This window comes from Megalobrama amblycephala, linkage group LG21, assembly GCF_018812025.1.
Source record: "Megalobrama amblycephala isolate DHTTF-2021 linkage group LG21, ASM1881202v1, whole genome shotgun sequence".
Lineage (NCBI taxonomy): Eukaryota > Metazoa > Chordata > Actinopteri > Cypriniformes > Xenocyprididae > Megalobrama > Megalobrama amblycephala.
Genome location: NC_063064.1, coordinates 15227905 through 15244059, shown reverse-complemented (window position 1 = coordinate 15244059; position 16155 = coordinate 15227905). Strand labels below are relative to the sequence as shown.

Genomic DNA, 16155 nt, shown 5'->3' with positions numbered 1-16155 from the left:
TGATCCACCCCGCCTCTCTCGCACCAGCCAACTGTAAGCTACACATCTCAAAGGTTGTATCCCTAATAAAGGAGAAATGAAGTAGTTTAAAAATCACTTGATATCTCCACCATCCCGTTGTATGCATTTGATCTGTTCGGCTTCACGCAAATTCTAGTTTAAAAGAGGAATAGAATATTTTGCACATCAGAGGGACCTTCAGTGGCATGTTTGTAGCTCAAGTCATAGGAGATAGTGGGGCGTTTGAAAATTGTTGGTGGTGGGGAAGAAAGAAGGAGAGAAGGAAGGCAAGCATGAGAAAAGAGATGGCAAGGCAGTATGAATTCAGCTGCAGTCAGAATCTCTCTATTTCCGATAAGTTTTATCTTATGTCTGTATTAATCTTCCTCTCACTTTTTATCTTTTAAATTCCCAACGCCTACTTCTAGCTTCTAGGTGTGCTTTCCTGTTTGACCTGAATTTCAAGATTTTTAATAAATTGTTTTTATGTTCTTTTATCTTAAGAAGCTATAATACATGCTAGTTTAAAAATGCACACATGGCCCCCTGGGAATTATTTACTGTAGGTGGAGTGTTTTAATCCCCATAATCATTTCTTAGTTTGATTATATGTAGGTAATTCTCTTTAATTTAGAAGCTAATTATGTAGCTTGATTAGTTGCTCATACCTTGATGTAATGTATGAAGGAAAATTCACCCGTCACTTGCACAGAATACACCCTCAGCTGCGGTGCAAACGGCAGTGCACACACACACACACACACACACACACATTGGGTTTCCATGTTTAATGGGGACTTTCCATAAACATGATGATTTTTATATTCTACCCTATAACCCTAAACCTACCCCTAAACACATCCCTGACAGAATTATTATAAGCTGTTTTCCACATGGGGATCAAAAATGTCCCCACAAGGTCAAAAAATTCTGATATTACCATCTCCCCACAGCATAGGGAATACCTGGACCCACACACGCACTTTTCTATTTAAATACATTTAAAATGTAATTTATTCATGTGATGGCAAACCTGAATTTTCAGCAGCCATTACTCCAGTCTTAAGTGTAACATGATCCTTCAGAAATCATCCTAATATGCTGATTTTGTGCTCAATAAACATTTCTTATTATGATCAATGTTGGTAATAATTATAAGCAAACAATCAATTCTCATAATCAACATGTTGGATGCAGAGGAAATGGGCAGGAATAAAGATCTGAGCAACTTTGACAAGGGCCAAATTGTTAAGGCAAGGCAACTGGGTCAGAGCATTACTGAAATGTTTGTGGGTTGGTCTGAGGAGGGATAAACCAAAAATCATGGCCAGGCAACAGGGTGTTGGGGCCCAAGTCTCATCGATGCACAAGGGCAAAGAAGGCTATCCTGTCTGGTACAAGCCAACAGAAAGTCAACTGTGGCACAAGTCAAACATTTAGATGCAGCCACAGACCAATCAGAATGCCTATGATGACCCCTGTACACCACCGAAAGCGTCTACAATGAGCATGCGAACATTGGAACTGGACCTTGGAGCAGTGGAAGAAGGTCGCCTGGGTCTGATGAGTCCAGTTTTCTTAACATCACATGGAAGGCCGTGTATGTGTGTGCCATTTACTTGGGGAAGTGATGGCACCAGGATGCACTGTGGGATGAAGACAAGCCAACCCGATCTCACAGCAATTCAAAAGTATTTTACGAGGTGGCTAATTCGTACGAATTCATACCACCTCACTCGTACGACCTCACTCATACGTTTTTTGCTAAATACGTATTTTACAAGTTGACAAATTCGTATGAATTCATACGAATGACCTACCCCAAACCCCGCCCCTAAACCTACCCGTCACTGGGGTTTAGACAAATCGTACAAATTCGTACAAGTGAGGTTGTACGAATTCATACGAATTAACCACCTCGTAAAATAAGTATGAATTGGTCGTGAGATCGCGTTAAAGCCATTGGAAAGAGTACTGGGCAATGAAAACCCTGTCCGGCCATTCATGTGGACATAAATTTGACATATAACTACCTAAACATTGTTGCAGACCAGGAACATACCAGTGGTGTTCCCTGGTGGAAGTGGCATCTTTCAGCACGGATAATGCACCCTGCCACTCTGCACAGATTGTTCAGGAATGGTTTGAGGAACATGATGAAGAGTTCAAGGTGTTGCCCTAACCTCTAAACTCCCCAGATCTCAATCCAGTTGAGTGTCTGTGGGATGTGCTGGACCAACAAGTTCAATCCATGGCGGCTCCACCTCGCAACCTACAGGACTTGAAGGATCTGCTGCTAATCTTGGTGCCAGATACCACCTTCAGAGGTCTTGTCGAATCCATGCCTCAGTGCTGTTTTGGCAGCAAGCGGAGGACCAACAGCATAGACAGGTGATCATAATGTTTTGGCTCATCGGTGTACACTATATGGACAAAATTATTGGGACACACCTCTTATTTACTAGGGCTGGGACAATATATCAAAGCATTGTGATTCGTGGATCAATTCTGATATTTTCCGAATGCATTGCGATTCTCTTTCGAATCGATTCTGAGCTTAGCTTTTAACAGCAGATGGCGCTCTAGGCTAGATTTTAACCACAAGCTCAAATAATCACGAAGAAGAGCGTGCTCATGTGCTCGATCAATTTATTGGCTGCATCCGAAAACTGAAAAATGCTGCCTTTGGAGGACGCATTCCAAGGTAGGAAAGCATCAAGGCACGTCCAAATCAAAAGTTAACTTCACTTCCTGTCTCATGAGATGCCTTCATCTGATCGATTTTTGAAGGCATCATAGATGTATCCTTCACTGCCTTTGATATCCCACAGTCCTGTGCTCTCCATTCTGTGAGACTTGAGCTAAAAAATAAAGATGGCAATACAGATGGAAGTAAGGGGCCTAGCCCAACCCCTGAAAAACAGCCCCATACCATTATCCCTCCTCCACCAAACTTTACAGTTCCAGTCAGGCAGGTAAGGTTCTTCTGGCATCCGGCAAACCCAGACTCACCCATCAGACTGCCAAACAAAGAAGCATGATTCATCACTCCACTGAACACGTTTTCACTGCTCCAGTGTTCAGTGGAGTGATAAATCATGTTACATTTAGACCGTATATATGTATATATATATATAAAATACAAAAATGCCAGACAACCATGATCTCCCAAATGTAGCTTATTTAGCTCAAATCAAGCTGAATAGCATGTATTTTAAGGTGCATATTTATGAATGTGCATTGTACAGTAAACAAACACAATCAGAAAATTTCAGATATTATCTTTCATGTACATGTATTGTGTAATCCCCTTCAAAATGTCTCTAATGAACCACAAAAAAAGCATGGAGGAACAAAAAAATAATTCAACTATGAAAAAATGGCTAAAAAACCTTATTTCATTCTCACATGCCCACATCTACCCTCATGCCCTCTATTTCACCTAGTACAGTCTAATATTTAACTGAACCACTTACTGTTATCACTTTTTCATTCTCAGGGGCAAACCATCAGCCTGCTTGTCACCATGTTGCTTTTACCTGATAACCGTCAGGTCCTCAGGCTATTACCCAGCATAACCCCTCCCCCAACACCCGGCAACATTTACAGTGGCCATTTCCAAATAACCACCAAGATTCGTTCCTGTTGAAAAGACCAGAGTCTGGCCATGATAGCTGCTCTCAAGTCAGCACGGGATCAATACCACTTCAAATCTCTAGTACACGGTACACATTACACCTTCTGGATATTAAAAGAGTGAAGAGGTGATGTTCAGTTCACAATGTAACTCCTGAACAGTTTGATCTAGATGTACTTCAGGAGCTTTTGTCATGAGAAAAACATTTTGTGTATTCCTTCTATCTCTATCTCTATTTTTTTTTTTTTTGTCTTTGTGTTTGTTACATAAATAAATGAAAAAGAGAGAAAGGTAGAACGAGAACAAGGAAAAGCTTGAAAGAGAATCGGAGAGGGAGAGGAAAGAAATACGATACAGACCATACTCAAGGTCACCGTCATGGTCATGAGGCCCTTTGATGATATCAAACCCTTCACCTAGTCCAGCTCCAGCATCATAAATGAATGAGGGAGCACGAGAGAAAAACACAGAGCATCCTGTCAGGCTCATCATAAACAATACATCAGATGCAAGAGAATTCAGGACATGATAGGTTGATCTTCACAAGACCTTGCAGCAACAAGTGATTGCCGGGCAGCTTTGCCTTCATTGGTGAGGAGCTCATATTTCTCTTTCTGGCAAAGTGCAAATTTCGCTCGCGCCGATCACCTTGTTCTTTACAACTGCACCAAACACATACATTATAAAAGAGCTCTGTTAAACGGGGATCTAGCTTGTTTCTGGAAATGTCTTCTAGAGGAAAGCGCATAAGGGTGCAGAGCAATTTCCATGAATATTTAATTCACCCATCAGGTCCTTAATGACTGTCCGTAACGCAAACAGCTCTTTCCCCAAAAGGAGGGGAATTTGACTCCTCATACCCAGATTAACTCAGACATCAGGCAATTAAAGCACAGGACTGCTCTCTCATCTCTCAGACTGATGCAGATTAAAGAGATAGTTCAGCCAAAAATGAAAATTCGGTCATTATTTACTTACCCTCATGTCTTTCCAAACCAGCATGCTTTTATTTATGTCCATTACACACAAAAGGAGGAATTAGTCACGCAGTTCTTTTATAACATTTCAAAAAGGACCACAAACACAAAAAAAGCAACATAAATGTATCATCATTGACGTTTAGTCACACAAAGCTTCTGTATTGCTTCAGAAGACTTGGAATATAATAAACATTAACTACTTTTACAGAGCTTTTTTTTGTCCTTTTCGGAGCTTGACAGACAGTCACTAAGGCTGAGTTAAAAATATGGATTTCTTGATTTTAATCGATTCTCATTTTGATGAACTGATCTTTTAGTCTATGCTGTCTTCAGTTGATGAATGACAAAACTTTGTAGCGTGCCTCCCATCCCCCAAAAAAACCCGCAATAAGATTTTTGCTTTGCTACTATTGATATGAAATAAAGTCTCAGCTTTCAAATTCTGTCAATCTTATTATGAAATTCAAACAATAAATACTCTTTGGCATTCTTTAATGTGGATTGACAGATCTGTAGCTCCTCATTTTAACGAAGCGGCAGCACAGAGCGCACATAAACTTATAATTTATTCTGCTTTACTACTAGTTACAGCACAATATAACATGAATGAACAGCAGAAGGTATGTTGAAATATACAGTACAACTTATCGAAATCTGTATTATTTCTCATGTAATCGCTCAATCAGTGTTGCAACTGTGGAAAAATGTTGCAAAACTAAACAATATGTCACATGACGTATTTCCTGTATTTGGCCCAAGCGTTCAAGTGGGCATGATGACCGGAAGTATTGTGTTGGCATTCGTCTTTTAAGTAAGTTGTGTGCACTTACTTCCTGTTACGTGCTCTCAAGTGGCGAAGACTGCAAGCAAAGTCTCTTTCAAGAAAAGTCTGTTCACTCTGCGCCATTTTTGCAATGCCTCCGGGCAGCTATTTCGGGCATCCAAGACCAAGTCCTATCTGTTTGAATGGGGGAATCATGACATCTCAAAAACTGCTTGTTGAACTCACAATTAAATAACATATCAGCAACAAAATCTGACATGAACTGTCCCATAAATTTTGTTTCTTATGCTCAAATAGCATTAAAAAGGCTTATTTTTCAGGCTAGACGAGCCAATACGCATGTGCAGTCCTAAGCGCGACTCTCAGGTTTCTATGGGAACCGGAGCTTCTAACGCCAGCTGCAGTGACGCAATGACTTTATCAATCAGCAATAAGGCGGGACGTATTCCGCCATATTGTGGGTTGAAGTTTCTCCCATTCATAACTAATAGGAGTGAACCATCTTTCTATAACTATAGTCTTTGCCGCAAGTGTGGCTATTTGGATAGGCCTAATCAATGACCATAAACTCGATAGTTAGCCAGAAAAATGATGTCATATGAAAGGATTTTTTAAAAATGTTAACAAATTCACCATTTTGTATTTTTTATGTTCATATTGACAGACGTGATCACAATTAACTTTTGTTTTATAGAAAAGAGCTGCATGAAAGGTTATTGTATTCCAAAATTATTTTTTTATTAGTATAATAATATTATTTATTTATTTATTAAAACAAACAAGCAAGCAAGCAAGCATATGAGTTTGGATAAATATGAAAAATGATGTTAATTTTTGAGTTAAGGAAATGTAATCAGAAGCTATTCTGTAAACACTGTTACTGTACTTTAAGTACATAGTCTGGAACAATAGTCTCATTATGGTGTCCTGAAGCTTTAAAAGACACATCATGAGTGTTTTATGCATGTTTTTCTTCGTATGTGAGAGTTCCAATACAATTAACAGTGATGTGGAAACACGGTGATAATCAGTTAGCTGACACAATTAACAAGTAATTTAAGTAATAATTTACATAGGTTAAAGCAGACAACTGCATTATCATGCGCAGCACCTTGCTCTTTCTTCTTCTGGACTGTAAATGATTCCAATCAGCATTCCATATCCCACTGCAATCATTCCTTTAATTAAAACATTCCAAGCAGCCGTCAGAATAATTACCCAAAGTGGACATATACGTCAGCAGACAGATTAGTAGATTTTAGGCGGAAGAAAAAGACAAAGTAAAAGAAGGTGCTTAACTGCAGAATTAGAGGGAGAATGGGTTTTTAATCGCACAGTTAATGTTGAGGAAATGTGCAGCTTGGAGATGGCTGACAGTGCAAATTACCTTTTATAGTTCATGAAGGATATGACACCAGCTGGGCTCTACTTCTGACATCGCTCCCACACACTTGCTTATTCTGAGTTTGGATGTTCTAGCAACAAAGGAAACGGTTCAAATAGAAGAAAATGAATGTGCTTTTGATGGACAGTTTTCATCATCGTACCATAAAAATTAATCACAGTGTATCTCGAAGGGTCTTTATCTTTGTCAAGGCTGATCTCGGTTTATTGAAACAATGATGTAACGTACTGTGCGCCCCTTCCAAGAAAATGAAATGATCAAACTTCCCTACACAGGAACACAACCCCTCCGTTTCAACACGTCATCCTTTAGTTTGCTCTCCGTTCATCTCTTTTCCATAAAATCTCACTCATGGATCAAGAATAAGCACATGTATTTTAAGCCTAGTGAACATTTGGCTTTAGTAATGTATTAGATATTGTTGTAATAAATTCTGTTGATTTAAATATGACACCAAAGGACAGTTATTTAGCCAGTTACCATAAACAGTTTGGGGATGGTGATATTTTTCATGTTTTGACAGAAGTCTCTTATGCTCACCAAGGCTGCATTTATATGATTAAAAATATAGTAAAATAGTAATATTTATATTAGTAATATTAGTAATATTTTAATATCCACCAGCTTATTCATAACCTTAAAGGTGCAGTATGTAAGAATTCTGTCCGCTAGAGGTCACTAGAAGCCTATTCAAAACAAAGGCGTAGCCTGATGACGCCAAGTTTTAGAGTGGAATCTTGGGACATGTGGTCTCCACCTCAACAAACGTGCAAAAGAATGGGGATAGGACCCAGGAAGAAATCATGTTCATGGATGCGATTATTAACGTTACTGTAGTATGAAGCAGAGCAGGACCGAGTGTTGTGAACGAGCTGAACGAGGCCGCTGGAGCGATTGTGCAACACACGCCTCACGAGCAGCGGAACTTTTATTATGTCACAGTCGCCGGCGCCGCTTCTACTTCTGCTTTTCCGGTCATCATGAGTATGAGGTAACACAGCTCTGTTTATCATATTAGATACATTTGAGAGCGTTGAAAATTATGTTATAACGTTACTCTGTGCATTCGCTCGGCGGCTGCTGTGAGACACTTTTTTGAGACACACTGCAATAAGATAGATCGATTTTAGAATATCATATTAAATGCTGGATGGCTTGTGTTGATAAATGGCATGCAATTAATTTTAAAACATATTGTATGATGGAGAAAATGCTGTATTACTGTTACTAAAAATAAAGCTGCATCTGATTATGCTATGTTAGCTACTTGACAAAATTTCTTTGAGGCATGGTAAAGCATGGTACTCGCAAAAAATCAAGAAAATAAGATTTAAACAATGAGACTAAACGTGTTGAGCTATATAACAACAATTAGTTTTCTGTCTATAAATATATCAAAACAGTTGTTCCATTGTTTATTAAAGGTGCCCTAGAACTTTTTTTTAAAAGATGTAATATAAGTCTAAGGTGTCCCCTGAATGTGTCTGTGAAGTTTCAGCTCAAAATACCCCATAGATTTTTTTTTTATTCATTTTTTTAACTGCCTATTTTGGGGCATAATTAGAAACGAGCCGATTTCAGGTTGCGGCCCCTTTAAATCGCGCGCTCTCCGCCCCCTCCCGAGCTCTCGACTCTATCACAGCATAAACAAAGTTTACACAGCTAATATAACCCTCAAAATGGATCTTTACAAAGTGTTCGTCATGCATACTGAATGCATGCGTCGGATTATGTGAGTATTGTATTTATTTGGGTGTTTACATTTGATATTGAATGAGTTTGAGGCTATGCTCTGTGTCTAATGGCTAATGCTACACTGTTTTATAAAGAATGAAGTTGTGTTTATGAATATACAGACTGCAAGTGTTTAAAAATGAAAATAACGACGGCTCTTGTCTCCGTGAATACAGTAAGAAACTTTAACCACATTTAACAGTACATTAGCAACATGCTAACGAAACATTTAGAAAGTCAATTTACAAATATCACTAAAAATATCATGTTATCATGGATCATGTCAGTTATTATTGCTCCATCTGCCATTTTTCGCTGTTTTCCTTGCTTGCTTACCTAGTCTGATTATTCAGCAGTGCACAGATCCAGACGTTCTGCCCTTGTTTAATACTAACTGCTCTTGTGTAATGCCTCAGTCATGGGCTGGCATATGCAAATATTGGGGCGTACACCCAGACTGTTACATAACAGTCGGTGTTATGTTGAGATTCGCCTGTTCTTCGGAGGTCTTTTAAACAAATGAGATTTATATAAGAATGAGGAAACAATGGAGTTTGAGACTCACTGTATGTCTTTTCCATGTACTGAACTCTTGTTATTTAACTATGCCAATATAAATTCAATTTTTAATTCTAGGGCACCTTTAAAACATGTAATATATTAAAGCGTCTTTGGTGTTTCCATGGTTTCTACAGAATAAAACCGGAAACCGAGGCAGACCGAGGGTAACGCGGGTATGACGCAATTGACAGGCGATTCCTCACACGTTCTGGAGCCTTGGTTAAAATTGCAGTTTTCTCACAATTTACAAATAGTTGGAAACATTTGGGATATTGTAAGTACTCAAATGAACAAAATATATAACACTGGCCTAGTGGTTTTTGGATAGAAGTCAGCTGTCGGACTCGCGAATGTGAACATGGTTTGTGTAACACATTATTAGCTGTTTGATAGCATGGTCAAGGAAAACGCTAATCATATTAATTACCGTTATGTGTCCGACGTTGTAAAAAGCGATACCATTGTGCAGCGTTTACTTCAGTAAGATGACGAGTAGATCTCATCTGAGCTCGTGCGAGTGAGTGGAGGCGGGGCTAATTAGCATATTCATAGATCCGTATATATTAAATGAGGCAAGGGTGTAGAGTTACATTCATGCTATTTTTAAGGCATTAAGAATTTTTCACAGGAAAAACGTTTAAATATGTAATTTTGGTGATCAAAGACAAGTTTTAAGGAATAAAATTATTGACTACAGAGGGGCTGTTTTCTATTCTAATATATTTTAAAATGTAATTTATTCTTGTGATGGCACAGCTGAATTTTCAGCATCATTATGTCAGTATTCAGTGTCACGTGGTCCTTTAGAAATTATTCTAATATGCTGATTTGCTGCTCAGGAAACATTTCTTATTTTTATTATCATCAATGCTGTAAACAGTTGTGCTGCTTAATATTTTTGTGTAAACCATAATACATTTCCTTTCAGGATTCTTTGATGAATAGAAAGTAGAAAAGAACATTTATTTGGAAAAAAATAGAAGGAAAAAAAAAAAAAAGGAAAAACACTCCTTATAGTTGACCCCTGACACTCATTGGAAAAATCCATATAGCTTCAAAACATCCACAAATGCACTGAATGAAGGTTATGCTATTGAGACGTATGGCACTATATGTATATAAAAAAACTGCACAATCTCCATAATGGGTCACAGATGGGTCCAGTCATCTAATAATGGAGGGTTGTGACAAAACTCGGATACAGCTACAGTTTCCCGACCCTAATGAAACAACATGAAGAGCTCTCATTAGGATGGATCGGTGTAACAAAATGGCAGAGAAAGAGAGAGAGAAAAAAAAGAACAACAGAGAATAGCTGGAGAGCTCACTCTTCATCTCAATTTGTTCCAGGGCTACATGACCTCCATTAGAGATTCAGAAACGAGGAGGCATTATGAAAATTGTAAAGTTCTTTTTACACACAGTTTTTCTGAATAGTGTAACCTTTGGGAAGTTAAGAGATCTTTCGTGAATGTTTTCAAGCTTTGCCTTTGTGGATTATTCCTCCCCTCCCATTCTGCAATTCACCTCTGTAAGTGTGAGGTACCAAAGTGAAAAAAACCAAAAAAAACCCAGAAAGTACTGTTTTGCAGATCCTCTGATTATGTGCAAATTTTACAAGAGCAAGGGGGCGAGATGACTTTAATGAGCGGGATTTTAATGTCAATGAGGGGGCAACGTGGCTTTCTTTTATCATTTATTGAATGTGACATCCATCTAATTCTGCTCTTTACAGGCTTGTGAGCACCACAATAAACGGATCCTATATGATTGTAAAATAATAGCAGGAAAATGAGGCATAGTACAGTTCATGAGCTGACACAATCAGTATTGAATACAGTCCATGCATTACTGTCAGACTCAGTTCAGATGTTTGGAGCTCGACGGCACTAATGCTGAGTCTATATTTATTCATTGTGGCTGTGGATAAAGGGTTTTAATATATGTGATGGCAAGCAGATATAACACTGCATGATCAATGGAGGCGAAAGAATAATCTCATCAGCTCCTAGCAACAGGTTCATTGTCTTTAACTATTATCACTTTGAAAGTGAAGTAATTGTTTTGATGTTAAAAAAAACGCATATAATACGCAGAGACAACTATAATTAAAGGGATAGTGACTTTGACTTACTGCATGAAAAAGAAAAAGAAAAAAAAAAACTCCAACAAAACCATCTTTTTTGGGGGGCATGAATGTAATAGCATAATGTCTGATGCTCATATATGTTTGTTTTAGTTCGTTCATGAAAACTATGCTAAAAACATCAGCCACACAAAACAAGTAGTTTAAAGTTAAAGGTGCAGTAAGCAATTTCTGGTAAACGCTGTTGATATTTGAAATCACCTTTGTGGTTGATATGCACCCTTGATGCGCCTAGCCCTTTTCCCAAGCCCAATACTGAATCGAGCTCCACAGCAGACTTCTACCCAACAGTCAAAGCACCATTACGTCATGAAAGCGCAGACTCGGAAGAAGATCACAAGGGCTTAGGTTTCCATTTGGGGCCGGGCCTATGGCGGAATCTGCTGTGCCTGCCGCCAGAGGGTATGATGTCATCAATAATTGAAAGCAATTTTTTTGACTATGATAGTTCAGGCCAAATGTCTACTTGTTATTTAGCTCCTCTCCTTTGATGGCAAGATCATCCCTTCCATCCCAAAAAACAAACAAACACAGTTTTCATGAACAGCTCCATACATAACATGATAGTCGAAGTAACTCGTACACCGATCTGGGCTCGTATGTATAAAGCCACTCAGAGTAGAATTTTAGTCTTAAGTGTCAAAATTCTAAGAATGATGTAATTTTACTCTTATTCCTAGACTTAAGAATAAGTATGATTCATAAAGGTTCCTAAGTGTCAAGACTAGGTCTTAACTCTTAAATTATTTAGGAGAGCTGGAGAGGTCTCTTAACCTAGTTAGGAGTAACAACATTGCAGCAAAGAAAAGGAGACACACGCTCTCCAATAAAGATTTGAAGTATTGGAGTTATATGATGACAGAGTTGATAAAATTATATAAACTTGATTGTCAATACTTTTTGTTATCTGACCTAATAAGAAATGTAATAACTTTAAATAAATGTAATAAATTTAATAAATATTACTTAAACAATAATTAATATGTTTAATGCATTTTAATACATTTAATGACTTTGAATAAACTTTTTATAACTTTAAATGTGACAACTTCTCCCACTCTACAAATCAATGCTGTAACTGTAGTAATTACCTTTTTTGGTAACTGTAAATATGCAGCAGTGCACCGGTGATGACTTGGACCCATCTGTAGTGAACAGCACATTCTAGGGCCCAGTTTACGGCCGGGCCCCTCTCTGTCCGTAACAGTGGACAAAGGTTTGCTACATTTTGATTGGATCTTGGTCAGTGGTGGCTGGTGCAAAAAATATTTGGGGGGGGTGCAAAAAAAAAAAAAAAAAACAATTTAAAAATGCAGGAATGAATAGGCTAATTGTTAAATATCAATTTAACAAGTGATATAATAATGTATCTATTTAAAACATGGAAAATTCAGTATTTAAAGCATGCCATAGGGCTGAGATCTAAAAAAAATATCTGTATTTAATTTAAAAAAAAAAAAAATTTAAGATCCTGCCCAATATTGTCCTAGAAACAATGTTCATATTGAAGGCTATAAAAACAAACATGAATGTAACTGTGTAGTATATGCTATAAATTATGTGCAAAAAAGGGGTCAAATCACATTAGGCCTAGGCTACATTCTAAAATTGTACTTTTACAATCTAAAAACAAAATGTTTTTTGAAGCAGAAATTAAATACACTAAACTAAAAATGAAAATAAATAAAAACAAAAGAACAGACTAATAATTATTATTATTTTGATTACCCTACAACAGTCACTTTACACAGTTACTGCTATCGTACAAATACACTTAGTTGTAGGTTCGAAATTCTACATATGACATAATTATGTTCGCCAACAAAAACAAATTTTCAACAAATATTTTGAGCAAAATGTATTTTACTCAGATTGAACTCCGTCTGTTCGGCGCGCGGCGGCGCTCGTTCACGGAAGTTTGTGCTTGCTGAAGGCTCGTCCACGCCTGAATGCAAAATGGAAATATTTTCTCGACTTTCTAACTTTTACAGATGGAGAATATGTCTGTGAAATGTAAATTATGCACTGAGGAAATTATTAAATGTCACTTCAGCTTAAAAAAAATTATTAATAGAGGTATGTTTGTTTCCACCAATCGCTGCACAAGTTAAGGTTACGTATGATGACGAAAGCACGTTAGTGCGAGCCCTCCCGGAACCCATAGAGATTGCATTGCAGTGCAAAAGTTCTTTGAATGGAAGTCTATGGGAGCAGTCGGGGCAAATCTCCGCCAGACTGAAATGCCCAAAAAGAGGCGGTACTCCACAGAGCATGACTCGATGCTGATTGGACTATATCCAGAGGCAGAAAAAACAGCCTAGCAGTGACAGGTAGTGTAACTCTGTTGTTGAATGTGATTGAAAAATCCGTCCCTTTCTCACTTTGGTGGTGCGTCGCCCTATTGCCCTAATGAAGAAACCGCCCTTGATCTTGGTGGTCTAACACAAACAAACTGTCCAACACCATCAGATAAAGATGTCTGGAAAGAGGAAGACCTCTTGTACCAAGCCTGGAAAGGAAAGGACTTCTCATTGGTCCACAGGCAGTTTCTGCCCTTCACCCATCTAGAGACTACGTCCTATTGTTGGCCACAGACCCGCCATAAAAATTCCTCAGGACCTTAGCCGAAATGGGTGAAACAAAGAGAGATCACAAAGATCCATCCAAATTCATTCAAAACTATGTTTGAAAACCTTAGAACTGATGCAAACTACACACAGAAATAAGTATTCTCCATGACAGCCATTTGTAGTGCAACATCTGATACAAATACAGCTGTTAATGTACAATTGCATGACAGTTCAATCTTTTTCCATCATGTTTAGTCTCTATTTGTTTAGAATATTGCCAAAGGTATTCTGGTGGTGGTTTGGAAAGTGAGAAATGCATTGGTAAACTTTAAAGACACTGTAAAGATTTCCAACTTTGTGCTTTATGCAAATGAGTTCCACAGGGGAGAGAAGGGTCGGCCACCCAGTGTGTGTCCCCTCTGATGCCAGCAGCCAATCACAGCACTCGAATGGAGAAGCGCCAAAATGATTGGAAAGGGATAAAGGTAGCCTTTCAACAGACACTCCTTGTTCTGAGTCTGCCCTTCAAAGGGGGAAGACATAACAGATATTGTTCTGGGTCTTAACTCTGTATGGAGTGAGACATTAACAGATATTGTTCTGAGTCTGCCCGTCAAAGGGGAAGGACACAACAGATACACCGTTCTGAGACATTAACAGACACAACACCGTTCTGAGCCTTTGGTCCATCCAGAGAGACAACAACAAATCCCATGATCTGAGCCTACAGCTTGTGAGGCACCAACAGAGACGACCACGTTCTAAGCCTCCAGCTTGTGAGGAAAGAGACATCAACAAACACTACGTTCAGAGTTTCCGTCCAGCGAGACAGTAACGACATCTGCAACAAGGTTAAGCTCAGGAGAGCAAACCTTCACTCCAAGGTACCTTCGTCTGCGTGTTCCAGACTGTTAAGGACCCTCTGCACCTACACCAGGGCCTCATCTGCGTGTTCCAGATTTTAGGACCCTTTGGTGCTCCAGGAGATCAGCATCCGACAGAGCTTTGTGTTCAAGACTGTTGAAACAGTTTCTGGCTCCTCTCCCCACTGCATTGTCACCCAGCACAACCAGTGGAAGACGTCACCGTCATCGGACTCGACCAAGTGGAACGTAAATATCACTTAACCAAACCTCTTTCCAGAGACCTTGGCATTGTTGTATATTATCAGTATATAATTTCTTAATTCCCATTAGATATAATATAGCTTATGTTAGTTAATAACAAATAATCTCTCGTTTATTTGTTTGTTGCGTAATAAGGTTCTCCACCTTATTATTTTCAGAGAAACAGTTTATCTTTCCATAAGATAACGTAACTCTTCCATAGCCACACCCAACTTAATCACTTGTATTCTACAGTATGTATCTTATGCACTTTATTCCTTTATCATTCATGGTATTCATTTAGTAGTTGTGTTAGTTATTCTTGTTTACTTCTTCCTTGTGCTGATAATACAGAAGAGGTTCTACAAGTTAGCAATATCACCAATCTTTCAGAAAAATCAGCTGACCACTTTACATTAATTCTAAATGAATGAAAGCCCCTGTTGGGAGTGTTCTCATACTGCCAAGGTAAAAGATCTTGACTGGTGCCCTGAACAAGGAAAAAAGGGGGAAGTGGTCATCTGATGTACTCATAACCACACCTTAAGAGACGTGTGATCCAAAAATCACAACGTCAGCGGTGACGTGAGTACCAATCCCTATTTTACTTCACGTCCTTGGATGGACAAAGTAAAAATCACTACACATCAGTCCACGGTAAGCCAAAATTTATGTGCAAAGTTTTTTTTTTTCCTCCTTTTAAATGACCCTAGAATTTTGCTTGAACCATCAAAATATGAGGAAAATATTTTTATGTTTATATTATTTAAATGTTTTAAAATATGACATTGACTACACCATAATCAGTTTTTAATATTTCATTGGTTCTCTCTTGTTTTTGCATGTGTTCATAATTTCTTTGCATGATAGCCTGGCCAAAAATAACTTGAAAAAATTTGAAATTTCATTTCATTATCACACATGAAACAATTGACTCTACAGCTACATGATATGCTTACATCTTTTAACACATTTATTTTTAAATATTTGAATTAAGGTTGAAGATGTCAGTTTTCCAATGGCTGGACATCACATTTGGCCACTACTCTATGGCAGTTCATTGACTTTCCAACTGACAATCAAACAATGCGGCAAAAGCAAGTCACTTTTATGTTGATAGTGGGCTTCCCTGGAGTTGTTGGAGCCGTTGATGAACTCATGACACATCACTGCTCCAACTGTAGATGAGGAGACATATATCAATAGAAAAAGATTCCACACTATCAATACTA

The 16155-nt window shown here is 38.3% G+C and overlaps 1 long non-coding RNA gene across 1 annotated transcript; it reads right to left on the bottom strand.

Annotated features, from left to right (window-relative positions):
* Positions 1-6209: 6209 nt before the first annotated feature.
* LOC125256174 lies at positions 6210-9633 on the bottom strand. The gene is made up of 3 exons (XR_007182070.1): positions 9529-9633; positions 6789-6876; positions 6210-6579 (listed from the first exon to the last, which is right to left on the bottom strand). It is a non-coding gene; the product is annotated as an uncharacterized LOC125256174 (long non-coding RNA).
* Between the last annotated feature and the right edge of the window lie 6522 nt (positions 9634-16155).